The sequence below is a fragment of the Triticum dicoccoides genome, chromosome 5B, assembly GCF_002162155.2.
Source record: "Triticum dicoccoides isolate Atlit2015 ecotype Zavitan chromosome 5B, WEW_v2.0, whole genome shotgun sequence".
Lineage (NCBI taxonomy): Eukaryota > Viridiplantae > Streptophyta > Magnoliopsida > Poales > Poaceae > Triticum > Triticum dicoccoides.
Window position 1 is genome coordinate 363329971 of NC_041389.1, and position 26029 is coordinate 363355999.

The 26029-nt window shown below is 44.5% G+C and overlaps 1 pseudogene; it reads left to right on the forward strand.

Annotated features, from left to right (window-relative positions):
• The window catches only part of LOC119313090, a 118414-nt pseudogene that overhangs the window by 65833 nt on the left and 26552 nt on the right, over nt 1–26029 (forward strand).

Below are 26029 nucleotides of genomic sequence, written 5' to 3' on the forward strand. Positions count from 1 at the left end.
TTTGGATGTTTATGGGCTTTATTTTACACATTTATATCATTTTTGGCACTAACCTACTAACCGGAGGCCCAGCTCATATTGCTGTTTTTTTGCCTATTTCAGTATTTCGAAGAAAAGGAATATCAAATGGAGTCCAAACGGAAAGAAACCTTCGGGAGCGTGATTTTTGGAACGAACGTGATCCGGAGAACTTGGAGTGCAAGTCAAGAAGCACAGGAGGCCTCCAGGAGATAGGAGGGCGTGCCCACCCCTCCTGGGCACGCCCCCTGTCTCCTGGGCCCCTCGAGCGGCCACCAACGTACTTCTTCCTCCTATATATACCTACGTACCCCGAAAACACCCAGGGAGCCAACGAAAAACAATTTCCACCGCCGTAACCTTCTATATCCGCGAGATCCCATCTTGGAGCCTTCATCGGCGCTCCGCCGGAGGGGGAATCAACCTCGGAGGGCTTCTACATCAACACCATAGCCCCTCCGATGAGTTGTGAGTAGTTTACCATAGACCTCCGGGTCCATAGTTATTAGCTAGATGGCTTCTTCTCTCTTTTTGGATCTCAATACAATGTTCTCCCCCTCTCTTGTGGAGATCTATTCGATGTAAACTCTTTTTGCGGTGTGTTTGTCGAGATCCGATGAATTGTGGGTTTATGATCAAGTTTATCTATGAGAAATATTTGAATCTCTTGTGAATTCTTTTATGTATGATTGAGTTATCTTTGCAAGTCTCTTCGAATTATTAGTTTGGTTTGGCCTACTAGATTGATCTTTCTTGCCATGGGAGAAGTGCTTAGCTTTGGGTTCAATCTTTCGGTGTCCTTTCCCAGTGACAGCAGGGGCAGCAAGGCACGTATTGTATTGTTACCATCGAGGATAAAAAGATGGGGTTTATATCATATTGCTTGAGTTTATCCCTCTACATCATGTCATCTTTCTTAATGCATTACTCTGTTCTTTATGAACTTAATACTCTAGATGCAGGCAGGAGTCAGTCGATGTGTGGAGTAATAGTAGTAGATGCAGGCAGGAGTCGGTCTACTTGTCACGGATGTGATGCCTATATACATGATCATGCCTAGATAATTTCATAATTATTCGCTCTTTTATCAATTGCTCGACAGTAATTTGTTCACCCACCGTAATACTTATGCTATCTTGAGAGAAGCCACTAGTGAAACCTATGGCCCCTGGGTCTATCTTTTATCATATAAGCTTTCAATCTACTTTTATTTGCATCTTTACTTTTTGTATCTATATTATAAAATACCAAAAATATATTTATCTTAACATACTATCTCTATCAGATTTCACTTTCGCAAGTGGCCGTGAAGGAATTGACAACCCCTTTATTGCGTTGGTTGCGAGTTCTTTGTTTGTTTGTGTAGGTGTGTGGGACTTTTGAGGAGCCTCCTACTTGATTGATACCTTGGTTCTCAAAAACTGAGGGAAATACTTATGCTACTCTGCTGCATCACCCTTTCCTCTTCAAGGAAAACCAACGCAAGCTCAAGAGGTAGCAAGAAGGATTTCTGGCGCCATTGCCGGGGAGGTCTTTGCTCAAGTCAAGACATACCAAGTACCCATCACAAACTCATCTCCCTCGCATTTACATTATTTGCCATTTGCCTCTCGTTTTCCTCTCCCCCACTTCACCCTTGCCGTTTTATTTGCCCTCTCTTTCCCAATCTCCTCTCTTTTTCGCTTGCCCTTTTTCTGTTTGCTTGTGTGTTGGATTACTTGTTGCCATGGCACAAGATAATACCAAATTGTGTGATTTCTCCAATACCAATAATAATTATTTCCTTAGTACTCTGATTGCTCCTCTTAATGATGTTGAGTCTTGTGAAATAAATACTGCTTTGCTGAATCTTGTTATGAATGATCAATTCGCCGGCCTTCCTAGTGAAGATGCCGCTACTCATCTAAACAAATTTGTTGATTTGTGTGATATGCAAAAGAAGAAAGATACGGATAATGATATTGTTAAACTGAAGTTATTTCCGTTTTCACTTAGAGATCGTGCTAAAGTTTGGTTTTCATCTTTGCCTTAGAATAGTATTGATTCTTGGAACAAGTGCAAAGATGCTTTTATCTCTAAGTATTTTCCTCCCGCTAAGATTATCACTCTTAGGAACAATATTATGAATTTAAACAACTTGATCATGAGCATGTTGCCGAATCTTGGGAAAGAATGAAATTGATGATTCGTAATTGCCCTAGTCATGGTTTGAATTTATGGATGATCATACAAAAATTTTATGCCGGTTTGAACTTTGCTTCTAGAAATCTTTTAGATTCGCCCGCGGGAGGCATGTTTATGGAAATCACGTTAGGAGATGCTACAAAACTTCTTGATAGTATTATGGCTAATTATTCTCAATGGCACACCAAAAGATCTTCTAGTAAAATAGTGCATGCTATAGAAGAAATCAATGTTTTGGGTGGAAAGATGGATGAACTTATGAAGTTGTTTGCTACTAGAAATACTCCTCTTGATCCTAATGATATGCCTTTGTCTACTTTGATTGAGAATAATAATGAATCTATGGATGTGAATTTTTTTTGGTAGGAATAGTTTTGGAAACAATGCTTATAGAGGAAACTTTAATTCTAGACCGTTCCCTAGGAATTCCTCTAATAATTATGGGAATTCCTACAATAATTCTTATGGTAATTTCAATAAGATGCCCTCTGATTTTGAGAATAGTGTGAAAGAATTTATGATTTCTCAAAAGAATTTTAATGCTTTTCTTGAAGAAAAATTGCTCAAAGTTGATGATTTGGCTAGGAAGTTGATAGACTTTTGCTTGATGTTGATTCTCTTAAACTTAGATCTACTCCTCCTAGGCATGATATCAATGAGTCTCTCAAAGCAATGATAATTTCCATTGATGAGTGCAAGGAAAGAACTGCTAGATTGCGTGCTAAGAAAGATTGCTTTGTAAAGGCGTGTTCTTCTAGTTTCAATGAAAATAATGATGAAGATCTTAAAGTTATTGATGTGTCTGCTATTAGATCTTTGTTTTGCAATATGAATCTTGATAATAATGGGACTGGAGATGAGTCAACTTTAGTTAGAAGGCGTCCCAAGAATTCGAAGTTTTTAGATCTTAATGCTAAATTTGGTAAAAGTGGGATTGGAGAGGTCATGACTTTAAATAGCATTGAACCCACTATCTCGGATTTCAAGGAATTTGATTGTGATAATTGTTCTTTAGAAGGTTGTATTTTCTTGTTGCAATCCGTTGTTAATTCTCCTCATGCTTATAGTCAAAATAAAGCTTTTACCAAACATATTATTGATGCCTTAATGCAATCTTATGATGAAAAACTTAATTTGGAAGTTTCTATACCTAGAAAACTTAATGATGAGTTGGAACCTACTATAAAAATTAAAATTAAAGATCATGAATGTTTTGCTTTGTGTGATTTGGGTGCTAGTGTTTCCACGATTCCGAAAACTTTATGTGATATTCTAGATTTCCATGATCTTGATGATTGCTCTTTAAATTTGCACCTTGCGGATTCCACCATTGAAATGCCAATGGGAAGGATCAATGATGTTCTCATTGTTGCAAATAGTAATTTGGTGCCCGTAGATTTTATCGTTCTTGATATAGATTGCAATCTTTCTTGCCCTATTATTCTTGGTAGACCTTTCCTTAGAACGATTGGCGCGATTATTGATATGAAGGAAGGGAATATTAGATTCCAATTTACATTAAGGAAAGGCATGGAGAAATTTCCAAGAAATAAAGTTAAATTACCTTATGAATCTATTATGCGAGCTACTTATGAATTGAGTGCCAAAGATGGCACTACTTAGATCTATCTTTGCTTTTATGCCTAGCTAGGGGCGTTAAACGATAGCGCTAGTTGGGAGGCAACCCAATTTTATTTGCATTTTTTGTTTTTGTTCTGTTTAGTAATAATTTTTGCATCTACCTTCTGTTTAGATGTGTTTTTATCTTTTAATTAGTGTTTGTGCCAAGTAGAACCTATAGGATAACCTGTGATGATAGTTGATTTGATTCTGCTGAAAAATAGAAACTTTGCAAGCACGAAATTAGTTGCGTTAAATCACATAAACGTGATTTTGCGTTGATTATTTTTCCTACTGATCAATAGAAAATTTTTCCAGGACTTCCTATTTTGGTAGGATTTTTGAGTTCTAGAAGTTTACGTTAGTTATAGATTTCTACAGACTGTTCTGTTTTTGACAGATTCTGCCTTTCGTGTGTTGTTTGCTTATTTTGATGCATCTATGGCTAGTAAAATAGTTTATAAACCATAGAGAAGTTCGAATATAGTAGGTTTAACAACAAATAAATAAATAATGAGTTCATTACAGTACCTTATGTGGTGGTTTTCTTTTCTTTCACTAACGGAGCTTATAAGATTTCCTGTTGAGTTTTGTGTTGTGAATTTTTCAAGTTTTGGGTAAAGCTTTGATGGACTATGGAATAAGGAGTGGCAAAAGACTAAGCTTGGGGATGTCCATGGCACCCCAAGATATTCAAGAATATCGAAAAGCCTAAGCTTGGGGATGCCCCGGGAAGGCATCCCCTCTTTCGCCTTCGTTCATTGGTAACTTTACTTGGAGCTATATTTTTATTCGCCACATGATATGTGTTTTTCTTGGAGCGCCGTGTATTATATTAGTCTTTGCTTTTTAGTTTACCACAATTATCCTTGCTGTGCACACCTTTTGGTAGAAGCCTACTTGATTGAATTTGTTAGAATATGCTAGTGCTTCACTTATATCTTTTGAGCTTGATAGTTTTTGCTCTAGTGCTTCACTTATATCTTTTAGAGCACGACGGTGGCTTAATTTTGAAGAAATTGCTAGTATCTCATGCTTCACTTATATTATTTTGAGAGTCTTTTAGAACAGCGTGGTATTTGCTATGGTTATAAATTGGTCCTAGAATGGTAGGCATCCAAGTTAGGTATAATAAAACTATCATTGGAAGTGAATCGGATGCTATGATCAATTTGATGCTTGATAATTGTTTTGAGATATAAAGGTAGTAATGTTAGAGGCATGCTAATGGGTAATTATGAAATTGAGAAATACTTGTGTTGAAGTTGGCAAGTCCCGTAGCATGCACGTATGGTAAAAGTTGTGACAAATTTGTTGCATGAGGTGCTCTTTTAATTGCCTTCCTTATGAGTGGAGGTCGGGATCGCGCGATGGTTAACTCCTACCAACCCTTCCCCTAGGAGCATGCATACTAGTACTTTGCTTCAAGGGCAAGTAGACTTTTGCAATAAGTATATGAGTTCTTTATGACTAATGTGAGTCCATGGATATACGCACACTCATCCTTCCACTTTGCTAGCCTCTATTATACCGCGCAACTTTCGCCAGTATCACACCCATTATTTACCGTCCTCAAAATAGCCACCATACCTACCTATTATGGCATTTCCATAGCAATTCCGAGATATATTGCCTTGCAACTTTCCACCGTTCCGTTTATTATGACACACTTCATCATTGTCATATTGCTCTTTGCATGATCATGTAGTTGACATCGTATTTGTGGCAAGGCCACCTTCATAATTTTCATACATGTCGCTCTTGATTCGTTGCATATCCCGGTACACCGCTAGAGGCATTCATATAGAGTCATATCTTATTCTAGCTTTGAGTTGTAATTCTTGAGTTGTAAATCAATAAAAGAGAAAAAAAGAAAAAAAAGAAAAGAAAAAGAAAATAAAATGAGAGAAAAAGAGAGAAGGGACAATGCTACTATCTCTTTTTCCACACTTGTTCTTCAAAGTAGCACCATGATCTTCATGATAGAGAGTCTCCTACGTTGTCACTTTCATATACTAGTGGGAATTTTTCATTATAGAACTTGGCTTGTATATTCCAATGATGGGCTTCCTCAAAATGCCCTAGGTCTTCGTGAGCAAGCAAGTTGGATGCACACCCGCTTAGTTTCTTTTGTTGAGCTTGCATATATTTATAGCTCTAGTGCATCCGTTGCATGGCAATCCCTACTCACTCACATTGATATCTATTGATGGGCATCTCCATAGCCCGTTAATACGCCTAGTTGATGTGAGACTATCTTCTCCCTTTTTGTCCTCACAACCACCAGCATATACCACCATAGTGCTATGTCCATGGCTTGCACTCATGTATTGCGTAAGAGTTGAATAAGCTAAAGCGCGTTAAAAAGTATGAACCAATTGCTTGGCTGAAACCGGGGTTGTGCATGATGGGAGTACTTTGTGTAATGAAAATGAAGCATGGCCTAACTATATGATTTTGTAGGGATAAGCTTTCTTTGGCTATGCTATTTTGACAGGACATGATTATTTGTTAGTATGCTTCGAAGCATTATTATTTTTATGTTTTATAAGCTTTTATATTGAATCATTTGGATCTGAACATTCATGCCACAATAAAGAAAATTACATGGAGAATTATGCTAGGTAGCATTCCACATCAAAAATTCTGTTTTTATCATTTACCTACTCGAGGACGAGCAGAAATTAAGCTTGGGGATGCTTGATACGTCTCCAACGTATCTATAATTTTTGATTGTTCCATGCTATTATATTACCCCTTTTGGATGTTTATGGGCTTTATTTTACACATTTATATCATTTCTGGGACTAACCTACTAACCGGAGGCCCAACCCGTATTGCTATTTTTTTCCTATTTCAGTATTTCGAAGAAAAGGAATATCAAACGGAGTCCAAACAGAATGAAACCTTTGGAAGTGTGATTTTTGGAACGAACGTGATCCGGAGAACTTGGAGTGCAAGTCAAGAAGCAGAGGAGGCCTCCAGGAGATAGGAGGGCGCGCCCACCCCTGCTGGGTGCGCCCTTGTCTCCTGGGCCCCTCGAGCGGCCACCGACGTACTTCTTCCTCCTATATATACCTACGTACCCCGAAAACATCCATGGAGCCAATGAAAAACAATTTCCACCACTGTAACCTTCTGTATCCGCGAGATCCCATCTTGGAGCCTTCGCCGGTGCTCCGCCGGAGGGGGAATCGACCACGGAGGGCTTCTACATCAACACCATAGCCCCTCCGATGAGTTGTGAGTAGTTTACCACAGACCTTCGGGTCGATAGTCATTAGCTAGATGGCTTCTTCTCTCTTTTTGGATCTCAATACAATGTTCTCCCCCTCTCTTGTGGAGATCTATTCGATGTAAACTCTTTTTGTGGTGTGTTTGTCGAGATCCGATGAATTGTGGGTTTATGATCAAGTTCATCTATGAGAAATATTTGAATCTCCTCTGAATTCTTTTATGTATGATTGAGTTATCTTTGCAAGTCTCTTTGAATTATCAGTTTTGTTTGGCCTACTAAATTGATCTTTCTTGCCATGGGAGAAGTGCTTAGCTTTGGGTTCAATCTTGCGGTGTCCTTTCCCAGTGACAGCAGGGGCAGCAAGGCATGTATTGTATTGTTGCCATCGAGGGTAAAAAGATGGGGTTTATATCATATTGCTTGAGTTTATCCCTCTACATCATGTCATCTTTCTTAACGTGTTACTCTATTCTTTATGAACTTAATACTCTAGATGCAGGCAGGAGTCGGTCAATGTGTGGAGTAATAGTAGTAGATGCAGGCAGGAGTCGGTCTACTTGTCACGGATGTGATGCCTATATACATGATCATGCCTAGATAATCACATAATTATTTGCTCTTCTATCAATTGCTCGACAGTAATTTGTTCACCCACCGTAATACTTATGCTATCTTGAGAGAAGCCACTAGTGAAAACTATGGCCCCCAGGTCTATCTTTTATCATATAAGCTTTCAATCTACTTTTATTTGCATCTTTACTTTTTGTATCTATATTATAAAATACCAAAAAAATATATATCTTATCATACTATCTCTATCAGATCTCACTTTCGCAAGTGGCCGTGAAGGGATTGACAACCCCTTTATTGTGTTGGTTGCGAGTTCTTTGTTTGTTTGTGTAGGTGCGTGGGACTTTTGAGGAGTCTCCTACTGGATTGATACCTTGGTTCTCAAAAACTAAGGGAAGTACTTATGCTACTCTGCTGCATCACCCTTTCCTCTTCAAGGAAAACCAACGCAAGCTCAAGACGTAACAATGTATTACGGAACGAGTAAAGAGACTTGCCGGTAACAAGATTGAACTAGGTATGAAGATACTGAAAATCGAATCTCGGGCAAGTAACATACCGACAGACAAAGGGAATTACGTATGTTGTCATAACGTTCGACCGATAAAGATCTTCGTAGAATATGTAGGAGCCAATATGGGCATCCAGGTTCCGCTATTGGTTATTGACCGGATAGGTGTCTCGGTCATGTCTACATAGTTCTTGAACCCGTAGGGTCCGCACGCTTAACATTCGTTGATGATATAGTGTTATATGAGTTATATGATTTGGTGACCGGATGCTGTTTGGAGTTCCAGATGAGATCATGGACATGACGCGGAGTCTCGAAATAGTTGAGAGGTAAAGGATATATAGGACAATGGTATTTGGACACCAGAAGTGTTTCGGGTGGTACCAGGTACTTATCAGGTCACCATAATGGATTCCGGACAACCCCGGTAGGTTATTGGGCCTTATGGGCCAAAAGGGGAAGATCACACCAGCCCACAAGGGGCTGGTGCACCCCTCTACCCCTCCCCACACACCAAAGGATGGAGGAAAGGAAAGGGGAGGCGCCCTAAGGCAGCCATCTCCCTTTCCTTTCCCCCTCGTGTTCAAATAAGGAAAGGGGGCACGGCTAGGCAGGTGCCCTAGGGCAGCAGCCGGCCACTTGGGGCACCCTAGGGGCTGCCTCTCCTCCCCCCACCACATACACACACACACACACACACACACACACACACACATATATATATATATATGAAGGAGGGGGTGCCACACAACCCACAACATTATTCTAGCCGTGTGCGGCGCCCCTCTCCATAGTTTTGTCCCTCGGTCATATTTTCGGAGTGCTTAGGCGAAGCCCTGCAGAGATCACTTCACCATCACCGGCACCAGCCATCATGCTGTCGGAACTCATCCACGACCTTGCTGTCTTGCTGGATCAAGAAGGCGGAGGACGTCACCAAGCTGAACGTGTGCAGAACTCGGAGGTGTCGTACATTCGGTACTTGATCGATTGGGGCGTGAAGAAGTTCGACTACATCAACCGCGTTATTAAATGCTTCCGCTTACGGTCTACGAGGGCACATAGACACAATCTCCTCCTCTTGTTTCTATGAATCTCCATGGAGATCTTTCTAGTGCGTAGAATTTTTTTTGTTTTCCATGCAACGTTTCCCAACAGTGGTATCAGAGTCAGGTATATGCGTAGATGATATGCATGAGTAGAACACAAAGAGTTGTGGGAAGTGATGGTCACACTACTTACCACCAACATCTTATTTTGGTTCGGCAATATTGTGGGATGAAGTGGCCTGGACCAACCTTACATGTCCACGCACATGAGACCGGTTCCACTGACAAACATGCAACTAGTTTTGCATAAAGGTGGCTGGCGGGTGTCTGTTTCTCCTACTTTAGTTGAATCGAATTTGACTGTGGACGGTCCTTGAAGAAGGTTAAAACAACAAATTTGATAAATCACTGTTGTGGTTTTTGCCGTGGGTAAGAACGGTTCTTGCTAGAAGCCCGTAGCAGCCCCTAGATCTAGCCAAAAACCGTTTCTTATATTCCGGGAGATCCGTAACTCCGATTGCGCTAAAATTTTAACATGATTTTTTTTGGGATATAAACTTCCTTGCGCCCGAAGTAGAGCTCCAACCGACTTACGAGGTGACCACAACCCACCACGGCGCGTCAGGGCCCTGGGGCGCGCCCTGGTGTCTTGTGGGGGCTATGGGCCTCCGTTTGCGTTGATTCCGACTCCAAAAATCACATATATTCCAAAATAATTCTCTGTAATTTTTTATAGCTTCGTTTGATATGGATATTCTGTGAAACAAAAAACAGGAACTGGCACTGAGCATTGGATTAGTAAGTTAGTCCAATAAATCATATAAATTATTGCCAAAAGTATGTGAAAGTTGTATAATATTGGCATGGAACAATAAAAAATTATAGATACGATGGAGACGTATCAGTGACCTACATTAAATTCATGCTTTTGTATCCTTTTTTCATGCCATCTTTTAACCTTTTATTTAAACAATTTGGCATTTTCATAAGCTTGGGTTCCCCATTCATCAAGTGAGCTAATGTCAAATAACCTTGATACGTCCATTTTGCATCATGCTTTTATATCGATATTTATCGCATTATGGGCTGTTATTTCACGTTATGTCACAATACTTATGGCTTTTCTCTCTTATTTTACAAGGTTTACCATGAAGAGGGGGAATGCCGGCAGCTGGAATTATGGCTGGAAAAGGAGCAAATATTGGAGACCTATTCTGCGCAACTCCAAAAGTCCTGAAACTCCACGGAATATTTTAAAATAAATAAATAAAAATCATCGCCAAAGATGAAGGCCAAGGGGCCCACACCCTGCTCACGAGGGTGGGGGCGCGCAGGGCGCGCCCCCTACCTCGTGGGCCCCCTGGTGGCCCTCCGACGCCCATATTCTCCTATATGAAGTCTTTCGATGAGAAAAAAATAAGAAGAAACCTTTCGGGACGAGACTCCGCCGCCACGAGGCGGAACCTTGGCGGAACCAATCTAGGGCTTCGGCAGAGCTGTTCTGCCGGGGACACTTCCCTCCGGGAGGGGGAAATCATCACCATCATCATCGCCAACACTCCTCTCATCGGGAGAGGGCAATCTCCATCAACATCTTCACCAGCACCATGTCATCTCCAAACCCTAGTTCATCTCTTGTATCCAATTCTTGTCTCCAAGTCCGGGATTGGTGCTAGTAGGTTGTTAGTAGTGTTGATTACTCCTTGTAGTTGATGCTAGTTCGTTTATTTGGTGGAAGATCATATGTTCAGATCCTTTATGCACATTATTACCCCTCTGATTATGAACATGAATATGCTTTGTGAGTAGTTACGTTTGTTCCTGAGGACAAGGGAGAAGTCTTGCTATTAGTAGTCATGTGAATTTGGTATTCGTTCGATATTTTGATAAGATGTATGTTGTCTAACCTCTAGTGGTGTTATGTGAACGTCGACTACATAACACTTCACCATTATTTGGGCCTAGAGGAAGGCATTGGGAAGTAATAAGTAGATGATGGGTTGCTAGAGTGACAGAAGCTTAAACCCTAGTTTATGCGTTGCTTCGTAAGGGGCTGATTTGGATCCACATGTTTCATGATGTGGTTAGGTTTACCTTAATACTTTTGTTGTAGTTGCGGATGCTTGCAATAGAGGTTAATCATAAGTGGGATGCTTGTCCAAGTAAGGGCAGTACCCAAGCACCGGTCCACCCACATATCAAATTATCAAAGTATCGAACGCGAATCATATGAGCGTGATGAAAACTAGCTTGACGATATTCCCATGTGTCCTCGGGAGCGCTTTTCCTATTATAAGAGTTTGTCCAGGCTTGTCCTTTGCTACAAAAAGGATTGGGCCACCTTGCTGCACTTTATTTACTTTTGTTACTTGTTTCTCGTTACAATTTATCTTATCAGAAAACTATGTGTTACCACTTATTTCAGTACTTGCAGAGAATACCTTGCTGAAAACCGCTTATCATTTCCTTCTACTCCTCGTTGGGTTCGACACTCTTACTTATAGAAAAGACTACGATAGATCCCCTATACTTGTGGGTCATCAAGACTCTTTTCTGCCGCCGTTGCCGGGGAGTGTAGTGCCTTTGGTAGGTGGAATTTGGTAAGGAAAAATTTATATAGTGTGCTGAAATTTTCTGTCACTTGTTACTATGGAAAGTTATTCTCTGAGGGGCTTGTTCGGGGTATCTTCACCCTGTCCGGTAGAGAAAAGAGTTGTTCCTCAACCTACTGAACCTATTGAAAATGAAACTCCTTTTGAAATTCCTTCGGGTATTATGGAAAAACTGCTGGCTAATACTTTTACAGGAGATGGGACAAAGCATCCCGACGAGCATCTATGCTATTTGGATGACATTTGTGGATTATTTAAGCTTGCAGGTATACCCGATGATGTTGTTAAGAAGAAGGCTTTCCCTTTATCTTTGGAGGGAGACGCATCAACATGGTATAGGCTATGTGATGATACGAGATCATGGAACTATAAAAGAATGAAATTGGAATTTCATCAAAAATATTACCCTATGCATCTTGTTCATCGTGATCGCAATTATATATATTATTTTTCGCCTCGCGAAGGAGAGAAGCATCGCTCAAGCTTGGGGGAGGCTTAAATCAATGTTAAATTCATGCCCCAATCATGACATCTCAAGAGAAACAATTCTTCAGAATTTTTATGCTCGGCTTTCTCATAATAATCAAACCATGCTCGATACTTCTTGTGCTGGCTCTTTTATGATGAAGACTATTTAATTCAGATGGAATTTATTGGATAGAATTAAATGCAACTCTGAAGATTGGGACCTCGACAAAGGTAAGGAGTCAGGTATGACACCTAAGTTTGATTGTGTTAAATCTTTTATGGATACCGATATTTTCCGTAAGTTTAGCACTAAATATGGACTTGACTCTGAGATAGTAGCCTCTTTCTGTGAATCTTTTGCTACTTATGTTGATCTCCCCAAGGATAAGTGGTTTAGATATCATCCTCCCATAGAAGTAAAAGTAGCTGCACCTATTAAAGTTGAAGAAGAAACCATCACTTATAATGATCCTGTTGTTCCTACCTCTTATGTTGAGAAACCACCTTTCCCTGCTAGAGTAAAGGATCATGCTAAAGCTTCAACTGTTGTTTGTAAAAGCAATACTAGAACTTATACACCTCCTGAGCAAGTCAAAGTAGAACCTAATATTGCTATTGTTAAAGATCTCTTGTCCGATAATATTGATGGGCATCTCATTGAATTCTCTGGTGAAACTGCTAGAATTGCTAAACCCGGTGATAGAGATAAAAATAGACCTGTGGTAGGCGTGCCTGTTATTTCTGTTAAAATAGGAGATCATTGTTATCATGGCTTATGTGATATGGGTTCTAGTGCTAGTGTTATACCCATTGACTTATATAAAGAAATTATGCATGATATCGCACCTGCTGAGTTAGAAGATATTGATGTTACAATTAAACTTGCCAATAGAGATACTATATCTGCAATGGGAATTGTTAGAGATGTTGAAGTCTTGTGTGGGAAAACCAAATATCCCGCTGATTTTCTTGTTCTTGGTTCTCCACAAGATAGCTTTTGTCCCATTATATTTGGTAGACCCTTCTTGAATACTGTTAATGCTAAGATAGACTGCGAAAAGAATGTTGTTACTATTGGCTTGGATGATACGGTTCATGAGCTTAATTTCTCTAAATTTAGTAAACAACATCGTGAAGAAGAATTGCCTAGTAAGGATGAAATTATTGGTCTTGCTTCTATTGCAGTACCTCCTAGTGATCCTTTAGAACACTATTTGCTAGACCATGAAAATGAGATGTTCATGAATGAAAGAAGGGAAATAGATGAAGTATTCTTTAAACAGGAACCTATTCTGCAACACAATTTGCCTGTTCAAATCCTAGGGGATCCTCCTCCACCCAAGGGTGATCCCGTGTTTGAGCTCAAACCGTTGCCTGATAATCTTAAATATGCTTATCTTGATGAAAAGAAAATATATCCTGTTATTATTAGTGCTAACCTTTCAGAACATGAAGAAGAAAGATTATTGAAAACTCTAAAGAAGCACTGTGCCGCTATTGGATATACTCTTGATGATCTTAAGGGCATTAGTCCCACTCTATGTCAACATAAAATAAATTTGGAAGCGGATGCCAAACCAGTTCGTGATCCTCAACGACGTTTGAATCCTAAAATGAAAGAAGTAGTAAGAAAAGAAATACTCAAGCTTCTGGAGGCAGGTATAATTTATCCCGTTGCTGATAGTCAGTGGGTAAGTCCTGTCCATTCTGTCCCTAAGAAGGGAGGTATTACTGTTGTCCCTAATGATAAAGATGAATTGATCCCGCAAAGAATTATCACAGGTTATAGGATGGTAATTGATTTCCGCAAATTAAATAAAGCTACTAAGAAGGATCATTACCCCTTACCTTTCATTGATCAAATGCTAGAAATATTATGCAAACATACACATTATTGCTTTCTAGATGGTTATTCTGGTTTCTCTCAAATACCTGTGTCGGCTAAAGATCAATCAAAGACTACTTTTACATGCCATTTTGGTACTTTTGCTTATAGACGTATGCCTTTTGGTTTATGTAATGCACCTGCTACCTTTCAAAGATGCATGATGGCTATATTCTCTGATTTTTGTGAAAAGATTTGTGAGGTTTTCATGGACGACTTTTCCGTCTATGGTTCCTCTTTTGATGATTGCTTGAGCAATCTTGATCGAGTTTTGCAGAGATGTGAAGAAACTAATCTTGTCTTGAATTGGGAAAAGTGCCACTTTATGGTTAATGAAGGTATTGTCTTGGGGCACAAAGTTTCTTAAAGGGGTATTGAAGTTGATAAAGCCAAGGTTGACACTATTGAAAAGATGCCATGTCCCAAGGACATCAAAGGTATAAGAAGTTTCCTTGGTCATGCTGGATTTTATAGGAGGTTCATTAAGGACTTCTCAAAAATTTCTCGGCCTCTGACTAATTTATTACAAAAAGATGTACCATTTGTCTTTGATGATGATTGTGTAGAAGCATTTGAAATACTTAAGAAAGCATTAGTCTCTGCACCTATTGTTCAGCCACCTGATTGGAATTTACCCTTTGACATTATGTGTGATGCTAGTGATTATGCTGTAGGTGCTGTTCTAGGGAAAAGAGTTGATAAGAAATTGAATGTTATCCATTATGCCAGTAAGACTCTAGACAATGCTCAAAAGAAATTATGCTACTACTGAAAAGGAACTCTTAGCAGTTATGTTTTCTTGTGATAAATTTAGACCCTATATTGTTGATTCTAGAGTAACTATTCATACCGATCATGCTGCTATTAAATATCTTATGGAAAAGAAAGATGCAAAACCTAGACTCATTAGATGGGTTCTCTTGCTTCAAGAATTTGATTTACATATTGTTGATAGAAAAGGAGCTGAGAACCCCGTTACAGACAATTTATCTAGGTTAGAGAATGTTCTTGATGACCCACTACCTATTGATGATAGCTTTCCTGATGAACAATTAAATGTCATAAGCACTTCTCATAGCACTCCATGGTATGCTGATTATGCTAATTATATTGTTGCTAAATTTATACCACCTAGCTTCACATACCAACAAAAGAAAAAGTTCTTTTATGATTTGAGACATTACTTTTGGGATGATCCACATCTTTATAAAGAAGGAGTAGATGGTGTTATTAGACGTTGTGTACCTGAGCATGAACAGGAACAGATCCTACGCAAGTGTCACTCTGAAGCTTATGGAGGACACCACGCGGGAGATAGAACTGCACATAAGGTATTGCAATCTGGTTTTTATTGGCCTACTCTCTTCAAGGATGCCCATAAGTTTGTTTTGTCTTGTGATGAATGTCAAAGAATTGGTAATATTAGTAGACGTCAAGAAATGCTTATGAATTATTCACTTGTTATAGAACCATTTGATGTTTGGGGCTTTGATTATATGGGACTGAGGGAGTTCCGGACTAGGGGGTGTCCGGATAGCCGAACTATCATTATCGGCCGGACTCCGAGACTATGAAGATACAAGATTGAAGACTCCGTCCCGTGTCCGGATGGGACTTTCCTTGGCGTTGAAGGCAAGCTTGGCGATATGGATATGTAGATCTCCTACCTTTGTAACCGACTCTGTGTAACTCTAGCCCTCTCCGGTGTCTATATAAACCGGATGGGTGTAGTCCATAGGACGAACAACAATCATACCATAGGCTAGCTTCTAGGGTTTAGCCTCCTTGATCTCGTGGTAGATCTACTCTTGTAACCCACATCATCAATATTAATCAAGCAGGACGTAGGGTTTTACCTCCATCAAGAGGGCCCGAACCTGGGTAAAAACATCGTGTCCCTCGTCTCCTGTTACCATCCGCCTAGACGCACAGATCGGGACCCCCTACCTGAGATCCACCGGTTTTGACACTGACATTGGTGCTTTCATTGAGAGTTCCTCTGTGTCGTCACCGATAGGCTCGATGGCTTCTTCGATCATCATCAACGACGCAGTCCAGGGTGAGACCTTCCTCCCCGGACAGATCTTCGTATTCGGCGGCTTTGCACTGCGGGCCAGTTCTCTTGGCCAACTGGAGCAGATCGAAAGCTACACCCCTGGCCGTCAGGTCAGATTTGGAAGTTTGAACTTCACGGCTGACATCCGCGGGGACTTGATCTTCGACGGATTCGAGCCACAGCCGAGCGTGCCGCACTGTCACGTCGGGCATGATTTAGCTCTGCCGCCGGATAGTACCCTGGAGGCCGCACTCGAAACCGCTCCGATCTTCAATTCGAAGCCAGCTCCGCAGATCGAGGATAGATGCCTAGACACCGCCTCGGGGGCTGCAACCTCTACGGCGATAGAGCCAAACACTGACTTTGTCCCTCATAAAGCCCATGACTCCAAGGTGCCGGACTCCTCGCCGGACTCCGAACCTCCCGCGCCCGGCCTGATCGAATCCGATTGGGCGCCGATCATGGAGTTCACTGCAGCGGATGTATTTCGACACTCACCTTTCGGCGACATCTTGAGTTCGCTAAAATATCTCTCGTTATCAGGAGAGCCCTGGCCGGACTGTGGTAAGGACGGTTGGGATGCAGACGACGAAGAAATTCAAAGCCCACCCACCACCCACTTGGTAGCCGCTGTCGATGATTTAACCGACATGCTAGACTACGACTCCGAGGACATCGATGGTATGGACGACGACGCCGGAGACGACCAAGAACCAGCGCCCACTGGGCACTGGACAGCCACCTCATCGTATGACATATACATGGTGGATATCCCAAAAGATGGGAATAGCGAAGGAAAAGAGGAGGATGACCCCTCCAAGAAACAGCCCAAGCGCCAGCGTCAGCGGCACTGCTCTAAATGCCGCCATAGCAAGAATGAAGATTCCGGCACCGGAGATAATAATACATCGGATAGCGCCGAAGACAACCCACTCCAGCAAGATCCAGCGTAGGAGGAAGGGGACGCCAGCCCTCATGAGAGAGCGGCCGAAGAAGAGGTAGAGGACTACATGCCTCCCTCCGGAGACGAGGCAAGCCTCGACGACGACGAATTCGTCGTGCCTGAGGATCCCGTCGAACAAGAGCGTTTTAAACGCAGGCTTATGGCCACGGCGAACAACCTCAAGAAAAAGCAGCAACAGCTTAGAGCTGATCAGGATCTGCTAGCCGACAGATGGATTGAAGTCCTCGCGGCCGAAGAGCATGAGCTCGAACGCCCCTCCAAAAGCTACCCTAAACGCAAGCTGCTCCCCCGATTAGAGGAGGAGGCTTACGAACCCGCATCACCAGGAGACAATACGGCTGACCGACCACCCCGTGGTCGCGACAGAGTGACCTCTAGGCCCTTCACCAGACCCGTACCTCGGCATCACTCGAAAAGCACACGGCCACAGGGGAACACTCCGGATTTGCGAGATATATTGGAGGATAAGGCAAGACAATCAAGATTGATCTATGGATCGCGTGGGCGTCCCATCATACGTGACGACAATCGTCACGCCGGACACAGTAAGACCGGCCGGGCCGAACAAAATAGACCAAGCACCCTTGAGCTCCGTCGTGATATAGCCCAGTACAAAGGCGCCGCACACCCACTATGCTTCATAGATGAAGTAATGGATCATCAAATCCCCGAAGGGTTTAAACCCGTCAATATTGAATCCTACGATGGCACAACAGACCCCGCGGTTTGGATTGAAGACTATCTCCTTCACATCCACATGGCCCGCGGTGACGATCTTCACGCCATCAAATACCTCCACCTCAAGCTTAAAGGACCAGCCAGGCATTGACTCAACAGCTTGCCAGCAGAGTCAATTGGGAGTTCGGAGGATCTGGAAGCCGCATTCCTCGATAACTTCCAGGGCACTTAGGTGCGACCACCAGACGCTGATGACCTAAGCCACATAATTCAGCAGCCAGACGAATCGGCCAGGCAATTCTGGACACGGTTCTTAACCAAGAAAAACCAAATCGTCGACTGTCCGGATGCGGAGGCCCTCGCCGCCTTCAAGCATAACATCCGCGACAAGTGGCTTGCCCGGCACCTGGGACAGGAAAAGCCGAAATCCATGGCAGCCCTCACATCACTCATGACCCGCTTCTGCGCGGGTGAGGACAGCTGGCTAGCACGCAGCAACAACCTCAGCAAAAATTCTGGCAGTCCGGACTTCAAGGACCGAAATGGCAGGCCGCATCGCCACAAAAACAAACGCCGCATTAACGACGATCATATTGAGGATACGGCAGTCAATGCCGGATTCAGAGGCTCTAAACCCGGTCAGCGGAAAAAGCCATTCAAAAGAACTACTCCGGGTCCGTCCAATTTGGACGAAATACTTGACCGCTTGTGCCAGATACACGGCACCCCCGAAAAGCCAGCTAACCACACCAACAGGGACTGTTGGGTATTCAAGCAGGCAGGCAAGTTAATTGCCGAAAACAATGACAAGGGGCTACATAGCGATGACGAGGACGAGACCCAACCGCCGAACAATAGAGGACATAAGGGTTTCCCCCCACAGGTGCGGACTGTGAACATGATATACGCAACGCACATACCCAAAAGGGAGCGGAAGCGTGCACTCAGGGATGTCTACGCGATGGAGCCAGTTGCCCCGAAGTTCAATCCATGGTCCTCCTGCCCGATCACTTTTGACCGAAGGGACCACCCCACCAGCATCCGCCACGGCGGATTCGCCGCACTGGTCTTAGACCCAATCGTCGATGGATTTCACCTAACCTGAGTCCTGATGGACGGCGGCAGCAGCCTGAACCTGCTTTACCAGGATACAGTGTGCAAAATGGGCATAGACCCCTCAAGGATTAAACCTACCAAAACGACCTTTAAAGGCATCATACCAGGTGTAGAAGCAAATTGTACAGGCTCAATTACACTGGAAGTGGTCTTCGGATCCCCGGATAACTTCCGAAGCGAGGAGTTAATCTTCGACCTAGTCCCGTTCCGCAGCGGCTATCATGCCTTGCTCGGACGCACCGCGTTTGCAAAGTTCAACGCGGTGCCGCACTACGCATACCTCAAGCTCAAGATGCCAGGCCCTCGAGGAGTCATCATGGTCAACGGAAACACTGAACATTCTCTCCGCACGGAGGAACATACAGCGGCTCTCGCAGCAGAAGTGCAATGCAGCCTCTTAATGCAATTCTCGAGTCCGGCCTTTAAGCGGCCGGACACAGCTAAGCGCGCCCGGAGTAACTTACAAGACCACCTGGCACGATCCGAGCACGCGTAGCAGTGCGGCCCCAACCCCAGCTCCTGCGAAACGTTAAAGCAGGTCCTTCACGTACACCATTACACTCTGAAGATACCATGGGCATGGGGAGAGGGGCACGACCACGATAAACCCAGACTGAGGCTCACCAGGGGCTCTCAAGTGTGTCGTTCTTTTTTCTTTCTTTTTACCTTTTATTTTTTACCCACAGGACTCCGTTTGTCAGAGGCCCTGTCCGGCAGCAGATCTGCCGAACTCACGATGCAACAGCCAGGAAAGGATAAAGGCTACAACGAATATACAGGTGGTCTCCATTACGAGCATTTTTATACACCAATCTGCAGCCTACCCCTGGAGGGGGACATGTTTAACAGTCCAATACCTTGCTTATCGCACTATTTGTATTGTTCTACATTCGTAGCAGCACTTATTGAATAAAACAATGCAGCACCTTCTTGCTTATAATTGCATTTCCTTTTCATACATATGTTCATCCACGGCATATTGCATCCGTACACTTTGGTACGGCTAATACACACCAGGGGCTTATGTTCCCCGCATTATGGTGTGATGAGTCTGAACACTTTCACAAGTGCGGCACCCCGAACTTATAGCACTATATGCATCGGCTCCGAATCATGTCTTGGGTCAATAGTTGGGTTTGCCTGGCTCCCATGTTTTGGTGCCTTACGTTCCGTTATATCGGCTAAGGTAGCACTGGGAGAACCACTCTGATTGCGCCCCAGTTGAGCTGGGTTAACGCCTCAGTGGAGAAAGCTAAAACTGACCGTCATGATGAGGAGAGAGTCGGTCGCTGTTCGAGAGGTTTTTTGCGAGCCCTTAAAGACTTATGCCGCTTAGAGCGAGGAGCCGGATACTGTCCGGCCAAGGCATGGATAGTGCCCCAAATTCGGCCTTCCAAAGACTAGGGGCTTCGCCGAAATTTAAAATTATAGAATTCTATGGCTAAGTGAGAGTGTTCAAGCATTATAAGTCCGGTTGCCTTGTTCGCTGTGTCGAGCGCCTCCCTAGATGGACCCAAAAATGGGAACAAGAGCGCTCGAGTTTATCCCGAACATCCCTGCACTCGTGGTATGGGGGCTGAAGCCGACGACTTGCCATCTCTCAGATTTGATAAACAGCCGCACAGAAGGTAATATTTGAAATTAACAAGTGTTGCTTAGAGCATATGAACCAAGTTTTCAGCGCACGAGATAACAAAATGCGAGTCTACTCAAATATTACCTCTTTGGAGCACTCACCCGCAATAGTGTGGGCGCCCTTCAACACACTCTTATAGTACATCTCGGGCGTGCGATGCTCCTTGCCCTCTGGTGGCAGGTCCGTCACGAGCTTCTGGGCATCCATCTTGCTCCAGTGCACCTTTGCGCGGGAAAGGGCCCGACGGGCACCTTCAATACAAGCGGAATGCTTGATGACTTCAACCCACGGGCACGCATCCACCAGCCGCCGCACTAGGCCGAAGTAGCTCCCAGGCATGGCCTCCTTAGGCCACAGCCGAACTATGAGGCCCTTCATGGCCTGTTCGGCCGCCTTGTGGAGCTCGACCAGCTGCTTCAGCTGGTCGCTAAGGGGCACCGGATGTCCGGCCTCAGCATACTGAGACCAGAAGACCTTCTCCATCGAGCTCCCCTCCTTGGCCCGGTAAAATGCGGCAGCATCGGACACGCTGCGAGGAATATCTGCGAACTCTCCTGGAGAGCTCCGAATTCGGGTAAGCAATAGGTAATTAACACTCACATGCTTACTCTGCATGAAAAATGCCTTACCCACTTCTATTTTCTTCACCGCCTCAATCTCCTGGAGGGCCTTGTAGGCTTCGGCCTTAGCGGCTTTGGCACTCTCAAGAGCCGTTGCAAGCTCAGACTCTTGAGTCTTTGAGTCACGCTCCAAGATCTCATGTTTTCTCACGAGATCCTGGAGCTCTTGCTGTACCTCCGCCACCCACGCCTCCTGCCTCTCTCGCTCAGTGCGCTCCGCGGCCGCATTGCGTTCGGCCGCGGCCACCGCCTCCTTCAGGGTCGCCACCTCGTTAGTGGCCCCTGCAATACCCAAGTTATCCTTGTCATTTTTCTTGCAACCAAATCCTTTTCTGTAAGGTACAATTCTCATAAGGTATTACTCACCTTCTTTTTCCTCGAGCTGCTTCTTGACACGGCCGAGCTTGTTCTCAGACCGCTCGAGGTTTTCCTTAAAAGTATTGACCTCTGCAGTCAGTGCGGCAGAGGTCAGCAGCACTGCCTGCAATCCCATATTGACATATTTTCATGACTGCTGCGTTTATCTTTCTAAAGATCCTCAGTCTGGCTTTTCTTTCCGAACACCGAACCGAGCATCAGGGGCTACTGTCTATGCGGTACCATTTTACATATATTGAAATTCTTACCTCAAAGCCTGTTAGAAGGCTGCTGCAGGCTTCGGTCAGCCCGCTCTTGGCGAGCTGAACCTTCTGAATCACCGCACTCATAACAGGGCGGTGTTCCTCTTCGATGGAGGCGCCGTTGAGCACCTCCAGCAAATTGTCCGGCACCTCCGATTGGACGGAGGCAGCCGGCGTCGCGGTCTTGCCCTTCTTACGAAGGGGTCGCCCGCCGGACTCCGGAGCTGTTGTGGCCTCCGGGGCTGAGTCCGGTGCAAAGTCCGGGAGGTTGTCCTGCGACACCTCCGGGGCCTCCTCCTCCTGGTAGGTCCCTTCCTGGGACCCCACCTCGGCGTCGTTCGCGGCACGGGGGGTGGAGGCAGTCGGAAGGGAATCCATATCCGACGCACCCAAGGACCCGCTCGACGAAATGGGAAGATCATCCTCGGGCGGACTGCAGGGTTGTATGCGGCATTAGAAAGACATTATGTGGCGAAAAGAAAAAACCTTGAAGTTATTCGGGAGTCCGGATACTTACGATCTTGCCAGGGGCTTGGCCCTTGGAGGCCAGTCCTCGTCGTCGTCACTGGCGTTGGCGGAGCAGTCCGGGGGAAGAGTTTTTCCCCTCTTGGACCCTTCGGCCTCCCTTGTTGGGGAGGCCTTTCTTTTTTTCTCTCCCCCCGCTAGGGAAGAGGCTTTCTTCTTCTCCTCCTCACCTTGGTGAGAGGAGTCGGCCTCGGATTCATCATCCGATAGCACCTTAAAACGGGAACTCTTCCGAGTCCCCGTGGCCTTCTTCTTGGCCTTCTTCTCCGGCACCACATGGGGTGTCGGAGCTAGCAGCCCCGTCAAACGGGCGTCCGCTGGGTCCTCTGGCAATGGGGCCGGACAGATAGCCTGTGCGGCCTTCTTCAGCCAGTCATGTCAAAGGAAAGGGAGTTTAGATCCCGCATAGAGTCAAACTATGGAAAACACGCGTCCCTTAAAAGGGCAAAATCATTTACCTCGTCAGCCAGGCGCTGCGAGCGGAATCCGCGATCTTCGGTAGAGGATGCGGGAGCTTCGGCGCCCTTGAACAGCACCTTCCAGACATCTTCGTACATAGTGTCAAAGAGCCTGCTCAGGGTCTGGTGCTGCGCCGGATCGAACTCCCACATGTTGAAACCCCGTCGTTGGCACGGGAGAATCCGGCGGATGAGCATGACCTGGACTACGTTGACAAGCTTGAGCTTCTTGTCCACCAGCTTCTGGATACAGGCTTGGAGTCCAGTCAGCTCCTCTGAATTCCCCCAGATCAGGCCACTCTCTTTCCAGGAGGTGAGCCGTGTAGGGATGCCGGATCTGAATTCGGGGGCCGCTGCCCAATTGGCGTCACGCGGCTCGGTGATGTAGAACCACCCCGATTGCCACCCCTTGATGGTTTCCACGAAAGTGCCTTCCAGCCATGTAACGTGGGATATCCTGCCCACCATAGCGCCTCCGCACTCTGCTTGGCTGCCCTTCACAACCTTCGGCTTGACACTGAAGGTCTTGAGCCACAAGCCGAAGTGGGGCTGGATGCAGAGGAAGGCCTCGCACATGACGATAAACGCCGAGATGTTGAGGATAAAATTCGGGGCCAGATCATGGAAATCCAGGCCGTAGTAGAACATGAGCCCCCGGACGAAGGGATGAAGTGGGAAGCCTAGTCCACAGAGGAAATGGGGAAGAAACACTACCCTCTCATGGGGCCTGGGGGTGGGGATGAGCTCTCCCTCGTCGGGGAGCCGGTGCGCGATGTCGCTGGACAAGTATCCGACGTCACACAGCTTCTGGATCTGCCCCTCCGTGACGGAGGAGGCCATCCACTTGCCTCCCGCTCCGAACATAGTTGGAGAAGGTTGAGATGAGAAGTGCGGACTTGGGCGCTAGAGCTCGAGTTCGCAGAGATGGATAAGCCAAGGGGGATGAAGGCGCAGGTAAAAGGTTGGATCTTTATCCCCTTATATGGGCGGACAGAAACATGCGTCCCCACCGGCCTGGTAAAACTCCCTTATCTCCCAAGCGTCACAATCAATGGCGCGGTTGGGTTTCCCACGCCCGTCTTGATGGGAATCCCAGAATAAGGGGAACATGATCTCTGCTTCGACAAGACGTGCCAAGGAAACCGCCTCGCTAAATGCGCTGAGGTGGAACAATAAAAACAATTCGAGTAAAGGCTTGGAAGTGGAGTGACGTCACGCCACAGAATACGTCAGCAGATTGATCTTGTGTAATATTATTCTCTCTACGGTGGTATGTGGAATTTATTTTTGCAGAGCCGGACACTATCCTGGTGTTCACGATCTTCTATAAATTATTCGGACGAGGAACCCGCCTCGCAATGCCGAAGACAATATGCGCACCGGACTCGTCGTCATTGAAGCCTGGTTCTGGGGCTACTAAGGGAGTTCCGGACTAGGGGGTGTCCGGATAGCCGAACTATCATTATCGGCCGGACTCCAAGACTATGAAGATACAAGATTGAAGACTTCGTCCCGTGTCCGGATGGGACTTTCCTTGGCGTGGAAGGCAAGCTTGGCGATACGGATATGTAGATCTCCTACCATTGTAACCGACTCTGTGTAACCCTAGCCCTCTCCGATGTCTATATAAACCGGATGGCTGTAGTCCATAGGACGAACAACAATCATACCATAGGCTAGCTTCTAGGGTTTAGCCTCCTTGATCTCGTGGTAGATCTACTCTTGTAACCCACATCATCAATATTAATCAAGCAGGACGTAGGGTTTTACCTCCATCAAGAGGGCCCGAACCTGGGTAAAAACATTGTGTCCCTCGTCTCCTGTTACCATCGGCCTAGACGCACAGATCGGGACCCCCTACCCGAGATCCGCCAGTTTTGACACCGACAGGGACCTTTTCCTGCCTCTAATGGATACACTCATATTTTAGTTGCTGTTGATTACATTACTAAGTGGGTAGAAGCTATTCCAACTAGTAGTGCTGATCATAACACTTCTATTAAAATGCTTAAGGAAGTTATTTTTCCGAGGTTTGGAGTCCCTAGATATTTAATGACTGATGGTGGTTCACACTTTATTCATGGTGCTTTCCGTAAAATGCTTGCTAAATATGACGTTAATCATAGAATTGCATCTCCATATCACCCACAGTCTAGTGGTCAAGTAGAATTGAGTAATAGAGAGCTCAAATTGATTTTGCAAAAGACTGTTAATAGGTCTAGAAAGAATTGGTCCAAGAAACTTGATGATGCATTATGGGCATATAGAACTGCATATAAGAATCCTATGGGTATGTCTCCTTATAAAATGGTTTATGGAAAAGCCTGTCACTTACCTCTCGAATTAGAACATAAGGCATATTGGGCTATTAAAGAGCTCAACTATGATTTCAAACTTGCCGGTGAGAAGAGGTTATTTGATATTAGCTCACTTGATGAATGGAGAACCCAAGCCTATGAAAATGCCAAGTTGTTTAAAGAAAAAGTTAAAAGATGGCATGACAAAAGGATACAAAAGCGTGAGTTCAATGTAGGTGATTATGTATTGCTATACAACTCTCGTTTAAGATTTTTTGCAGGAAAACTTCTCTCCAAATGGGAAGGTCCTTACGTTATTGAGGAGGTCTATCGTTCCGGTGCCATAAAAATCAACAATTTCGAAGGCACAAATCCGAAGGTGGTAAACGGTCAAAGAATCAAACACTATATCTCAGGTAATCCTATAAATGTTGAAACCAATGTTATTGAAACTGTAACCTCGGAGGAATACATAAGGGACACTTTCCAGAACGTTTCAGACTTTGAAAAGTAGTAGGTATGTGGTACGGTAAGTAAACCGACTCCAAAACAATTTTAAAGCAATATTTCTCCATTTTGGAATATTTAGAAAAATAGAAAAATAAGTAGCAGTCCAGGGAGGACACGAGGGTGGAGGGCGCGCCCTACCCCCCTGGGCGCGCCCCCCTACCTCGTGAGCACCTCGTGTGCCCTCCGGACTCTGTTTTCTTGCACGATACGTATTTTGGTCTGTAAAAATTCATTATTTATTCTCCCAAAGGTTTTGACTCCCGTATCACGCAAACATCCTCTGTTTTTGTTTCGAGCTGTTTCCGTTGCAGCTCTAAGGATTTAGGAGACTCGATCATCCTTCTATGAGGGTGAGCCTATGCCATGGAAGGTGGACGACAAGCTTGCCTCATCA